General features: G+C 51.8%; 1 long non-coding RNA gene across 1 annotated transcript; it reads right to left on the reverse strand.

Annotated features, from left to right (window-relative positions):
• Positions 1 to 303: 303 nt before the first annotated feature.
• On the reverse strand, positions 304 to 4,981 carry LOC114015728 (uncharacterized). Its single transcript, XR_008733380.1, has 4 exons — positions 4,079 to 4,981; positions 3,422 to 3,570; positions 3,034 to 3,138; positions 304 to 493 (listed from the first exon to the last, which is right to left on the reverse strand). It is a non-coding gene; the product is annotated as an uncharacterized LOC114015728 (long non-coding RNA).
• Positions 4,982 to 6,593: the final 1,612 nt, after the last annotated feature.

Raw genomic sequence — 6,593 nt, forward strand, 5'->3', positions numbered from 1 at the left:
CACCTGCAGAGCTGCCACAAGAGCTGCAGGATGCCTGGGAAGAGGTGTAAGTGCGGTCCCTATGCACACTCGGTGAGCCCCGCCGTGAAGCCCAGGCCCTGCCCAGGCCATGCCCTACGGGAAGCAGTGGAACGGCACTGACAGGGCCACAGTTCCGAGGGGTCAGCCACACTAGCCGTCATTGCGCCGCTCTGTCCATCCTCCAGAAACGTCATTTTGCTCACTCCGTCAGGTTACTGGAGTTTCTCCTTTCTTGTGTGGTTGTGAGAACAGACGAAAAAAAAGATCCCATTAACGAGGAGGTGTTTGTTAAGATTTTAATTTCCTAGAAAAGGAAGCATGTTTGCAGTGCTCAGTGGAGGGGCTAAGGCCCCCCCAACAGATCTTAAGCGAATCCTTCGTGTCTTTGCCTGCCATTGTCACCTGCTGGAAATTACATGTTTTCAGTGTTTCCTTCCTTGTCAGGGAACACAAGTATCTTCTGTTCCGCACCCTGTGTTTTCACATGGAGAGGAGGTGCCTGTGTTAGTGACCTTATCAAGAAGTTAGCAATCTTGGGTTATTACCAGGGCTGGACTAAGCACTTTGCTGCTGTTATCATCACTATTGATTTTACATTTATAGAGAGCTGCAAATTTACACAGTGCTTAATAAACACAAAGTTTCCTGGACTGCAGCTAGTGATTAGGAGAATTGGGAGGCCTTCATTTTTTTTAAAAAACAACACAATTAAAAAAAAAGAAACAACCAACAATTACATGATATTTCTGTGTTGTTTTTTCCACTACGGTAAGAGGCTTAAGATTAGAGGAGTTGCTGCCACACTCCTCTATGGCCACACGCATCAGGACACTGTGAGAGCTAACAGATCTAACATCCTCCTGGGCAGAATGGCAATTTTATACCAGTTATCCCACTGATGTCACCCAAAGTTTTGGACAGACAAATCCAAAACCTGCTGGGTAACAAGTGAACCAGCAGAAGTCCTTTGGTTCTGCTCCTCCTGTGCCCCTTAAGAGTACACCCAAGCTCTCCAAAGATGCAGCATTTTCCTCCTGCAAGAGCAGGGCTGTGAGTTTTGGACCAGGATATGGGATATCTCTGGACTGAGGTATCTGCGAGCAGGGAAGTCAAGTAAATGTAAGATAGGCAAATTAATTCACTCAGGGCACAGCACCGTTATCAGCACAAATATTTTGACTCTGGACAAATTATTTGTTCATCAGCTTAAAAATTAAAATCTTTTGGCTTAAATCTTTGTGGGTGTTTAAAGAATATTTTTTTCTAAAGGGACCTCTGAGAGCAGGATGAACGTTCCCTGTCCCCTCCACTGTACATCCAAAAGTATGGCTTTGTGCAACACCTTGCCACAGAGAGACTCAAAAGAAAAAAAAGGAATGGCAAACAACCATGGGGACAGGGAGGCTGGAAGATGCAAGGAAAGAGTGGAAGTCATTGGCCTTGAAGAAAGGGAAATCTGCTGAATCCAAACAATCTCTGATGAATTGAAGAGGGAGGTTGAACAACTCCTGGAAGAAAGCACTGGGTTAGGCCTCAGGAGATCCGAGTCATCACATATTAGTGCTCAAAGGGGACTAGAAACAGCACCGAGGTTAAGCCCTGTGTTTGGGAAGCACTCAGGAAAGTGGAAACAAATACCTGTAGGCGACTTTTGGGAAAACCAAAACAAAGCAAAAAAGGCTTTAAATGCAGAGATGACATGTGCCAAGGCTGTGCTATGGCAGAAACTATGTCAGGAAAGCCCATGAGATACATGCTCCCTGGAGGTGGCAATATCCTCCAGGAGTTTGGCTCCTCCACTGAGAGTTCTGTCTTCAGCTCCTCACAAGGAGTTAAAAGCTCTGCCATTCTTCACTCAGTGCTTTTGCTCTGGAGATCTGGCTGTAAATCGAGGCACACCGCTCACGCAGTTTACCTTGGCAGGCTATAAACATCCTACCGCTGGCTACAGGGTGTGGCCAAGTGCGCCCAGGCCCTTTCTGCACAGCTTCTCCATAGCCTCTAGAGGCTGGCATGGACAAATGGCCCAGCCTTGGAAAATATTACCACCTCCCAGAGAATGCTGGTTCTGAGCTGTACCCAAAGGAAGCCAGGCTGCACTCGGGGAAAACTTAATGAATGGCTGGGTGAAACTCCCTGGTCTCTACACACGGATAGAAGCAGAAAACTTAGCATTTGAGATGTTCACCTGAGAATATTCCCTTACACCTTAGCCCCTACTCTGTGCTTTCACCGGTACTTGCCTATATGCCACAAATACAGCGTCCCCTGATTTATATTTTTGGAGCGCTGGGCATGTGCGGATGTAGCATATTTACTTGCCTGTCTCTTCCACCAGACTATCCCCAAATACCTGGCAAGGCATTAACGGCTTGAGGCTCCAAGGTCCCGCAGCAGTATTTTCCTACCAAGTACTGCTTCTAACGAGAAGGACCCTGAAGCAGGTTTGAAGCCCCTTGGCCTTACTTCAGGCACACCCAAGCGCAGCTCCGCAAAGCCATCTGCCCAGATAGCTTCCTGAACCTCTCATGCAGAGGCCAAAGGCATTCTGTCTAGTTCTACATCATGATCACACAGGGAATTACATATTGTTCTAAATATTAATTTTTCCTCTGTATGCTACTGCAGATCTTAGCAAAACAATCGTGAGGGCTAAGCCACGGTGATTCTGCTGTGCACAATGTTATTGTGGAGTCCTTGCCAGCAGTCCCCACAGAACATTTCAACTTCACTTTAACCCACCGTTGCTCCATCTGTATCTCTCAATGCATCTGCCACGCACATATAATGTGATTCAATTTGATCTCAGAGTTTTTCTACATGGGCCAGTAGATATCGGAGTCTGAGTATATGAGTTATTTTCAGCTTGTCTGTGACATCCAATTCCACCCACCAGGCTTGCAGAGATATATAAATTATGGAAGTGTCTAAAATAACAGGCCCCGAGGAAACATCTGTCACCTCCAGAAGCTTGTGAGGGAGGCAGATGAAGCATTCAACTCAGCAACTTACTGAATTTTCTTTTAGCTCCAAGAAAGCAGAGAGCAGCGTCTTTCTGACACAGCCCAGATGCCTTGGCAGTTAAGATTTTCACATTGCCTTCACACTGCATTTGACCTGTAAACGTAATGCAGAGATGCTCAGCAATTTGGATGACATTTGTGCCGCCTTCACCTTTACCTTCAAAAGGAATGGATTGCTTCAATTTCTTTTTGTTTCTGCCTATTTTTTTTCCAAAAATGACTGGCTGGTCAGCCCTTTGCACCCAGTCTCTTAATCAAAGGAACACAGAACTTGCTGTGCCAGAACCTACTGGTGGCTGCTCAGGTCCTGTATCCTGCCACCTCCTGTGCTAGTGAAGCATGTGGGCCAGAGACTTCCATATCCTACAGCTATGCACCTTTTTACATGAAAAATCAGGATGAGAGCTGAGAAGTTAATTTTCATTCTCTCTCTCCTCCCTTTTGAAGTGATCTCATCGTCTCTCATGGGCCCCAACGCCACTCATTCTTTGCTGCTCTTCGTAGTGGAGAAAACAGCAATGGAGCACTGGAAGAAGAAAAGTAAAAAGGCAAATTACACGGTACGGAGTGCTACTTATAGGGCGAAGACTGGCAATCGGTGAAGCATGTATGCTTTGGAAAAAGAAAAGCAGAAGACAGATGGTGCTGCTCTCCTTCAGCTGGTAGAGGCAACCACTGGAGGCGAAGCAGGGGCTGGGGGCGAGCAGGATCCACCTTGGCTCGCCACACTCGCCCACCCCTGCCCCAGGCACCCATTCGACCTGCCCCGGACCCACAAACGGGGCAACGGGCAAACCTAGGCCCTTCCCACCCCACCTGCTAAGTATTTACGTTGCGGTGTGTGGAAGTGTGACAGGGCGGGCGGGACACCGGGCTCTGGCCCTGTCAACAGGCCAGACCCCCCCAGGCCCGAGCCCTCCCCGCCGGCAGCACCGCCGGCGCCGCCTCGGCTCGGCTCCCGGGGGCCTCCCACCGGCGGGCCGCCCACCGAGGACCCCTGCAGCCGGCCGCAAAGCCAGGGCGCCCCAGCCTACCGCCGGCTCCCTCAGCCCCCGGGCCGCCATGAGGGGACGCACCGCCCCCGCCCGCCCTGACGCCGCCGAGGCGCTGCGCGCGCAGCCCCCGGCCCGGCCCGCGCCGGCGCTGCCCCCTGGCGGCGGGCGGGAGGTACTGCCGCCTCCGTGTCTGTGCCCGTGTCGGTGTCCGTGTTCCTGTCCCTGTCCATTTCCGTGTCCGTGTCTGCGCCGCGGGCGCTGAGCCACCGCCGAGGGTGTTTCGGCAGATGAAGCGAGGGACCCGCTCCCTGCAGGTGAAAGCAGGAGGATTCCCTCCCCCGGCTTATTTCACGGCCCCAGACGCCATCGGTGATTTTTGAGGAAAGTTTGCGCGATTTCTAGTAAAAACCCGCTGGTATTTAACGTCATTTTAGTCAGAAAAAAACCCAAAAAACAAACACCACCAGCCCGGAGCCAACCCCCCCTGGCGCTGCGGTACCCCATCACCGGAGGGCGATGACCACCCCGAGGCGGGGGCCGCCCGCACCCCGCGCAGCCGCCAGGGGGCGCCGCCGCCGCGGCCAAGGCGGAAGAGGGCGGAGCCGCGGCCGCCGCCATCAGCTGGGGCCTGCCGCCCTGCGCGGCCGCGCCTCGGGGCGAGAGGGGCTCGGGTACCATCTTATTTTTACAAATATATAGTTGGTTTTTTTTTATGAGGGGATCGGTCCTGTAAGGGTGCGCCGCCTGCATTAAGGCCGGGATGAGCGGTTTTTCTCCTGAGCGCCCGAGGCGTTCAGCTCGGCGCCTGGGCATTAACCCCGCCGCAGGCCCGGGCCCGCCTGGGCCCCCCCAGCGGGGGAGTGCTGCCCCCCCAGCGGGGAGTGCTGCCCCCCCAGCGGGGATCGCTGCCCCCCCAGCGGGGAGTGCTGCCCCCCCAGCGGGGATCGCTCCCCCCCCAGCGGGGATCGCCCCCCCCCCAGCGGGGAGTGCTGCCCCCCCAGCGGGGATCGCTGCCCCCCCAGCGGGGATCGCTCCCCCCCCAGCGGGGAGTGCTGCCCCGGCCCCCCCACCCCGGCCCTCCCATCCCTGCCCCTCAGAGCAGCGCCGTGGTAGAGGAGGCCTGGAATGCTTGTCCAGGCCTAGGGACCGACTGCGTCGCCAGCATAACATTTTCTGGTTTTACTAAGCCGTCCAAGAGGGGAGTTTTCCTTGGGGGATGGAGGGCAGAGGTGATGCTAAAGCTGCCTCTTGTAGTGAGGGGCTTTGCATAGATCCTACCTGTCTTCGTCTCACTGCACTGGTACGTGAGCACCAGCCTCATCCAGATGCCAAGACAGGTCCAAGATGTAAATCTGGAGGAAGATCTTGAAGGAAGAGAGAACCGTGGATGGCAATTAGCCATCCAAGCTGGCTGTTCCCTACTGAATAAAGCTGACTCTAACTCAGATGTCACAGCAGTTCATATGGTAGAGCTGGTTTTCACTGACAGCTTGGCTACTGACCGGTATGTTGTGAGCAGCGTGACATTTCATGCCAACTACAAACTCTGAGAGGCTGGGGAAAGACCCGGGCACTGAACCCCCAGTGGCTGTGGCTATACTGGTAGGAGTTGCTAGCTGGCAGCTGGCCCCAGTCTGTCCCCACCACCCTGGCAGCAAGGTGGCTGTGCAGTGAGAAGTGCTCATGCTCACTGTGTGCCAGTATGCTGATGGTGTCATGTCATCTGTTCCCTGCAGGAGCCTGGGGTTGCAGTGCAAAGGGATGGGATAAGCAAGGAATTAATTCTTTCCACTTTTGCAGCCTTCTCACTCATGTTCTGAATTCCATGAAACACCTACCTTTTGCAAAACCACTGAATATTTGAAACAAAATCCAAACAAAGCTAGGAAACAAAGAAGTGCAGGGTTAACCCAGGTTAGCTCCCTGCCCTTGTAAAAACTAGGAATTATAAAGGGGTTCATAGCACTTGGCTAAAGCAAAAAACTCTGTACTCAAGAAGTGATCAAACTTATAACAGGTAGTAGATAATTATGAGAACATGGAAACTTTCACAGACATTAATGTCCTTGCTAACAGCAGACCAAACTGGCAAATATATATATATATTTGGCAAATTGATGTAAATGGTAGCAGATCACCTTAATCGGATAGAAGAAGGAGATGCATAAGGACATCCTTACAGATTCTTCACACGTGCAAGAGCTGATTGCCAATGCCATTGCTGTGTCAGTATCTTTAATGTTTTATCTTTGATGTTGGCTCAGCACACTCTAGGACCTGCAGTTTCTGCATAGAAGCAGCTCCTTAGGCTGCCTCGGGCTGCCAAGCTGTCTCCAGGTCATGCAGAGGAAGGAACATCCACAGAAACATGAGTGGAAATCAGTGGAAAATCTATAAAGGGATGGTAACTTAGGGAAGGTCTGCTAGAAAAAGGGGTTCAAAATGTGCCAGTGAAGCGAGCGTGCTAAGTTTGTGTATTGTATTCGGTAGGAAACTATAAAAGCAAATTGTCTGTGGACCAAAAGGACAGAAATACAAAAGATTATAAAAAGCA

The sequence above is a fragment of the Falco cherrug genome, chromosome 7 (assembly GCF_023634085.1).
Source record: "Falco cherrug isolate bFalChe1 chromosome 7, bFalChe1.pri, whole genome shotgun sequence".
Classification (NCBI taxonomy): Eukaryota; Metazoa; Chordata; class Aves; order Falconiformes; family Falconidae; genus Falco; species Falco cherrug.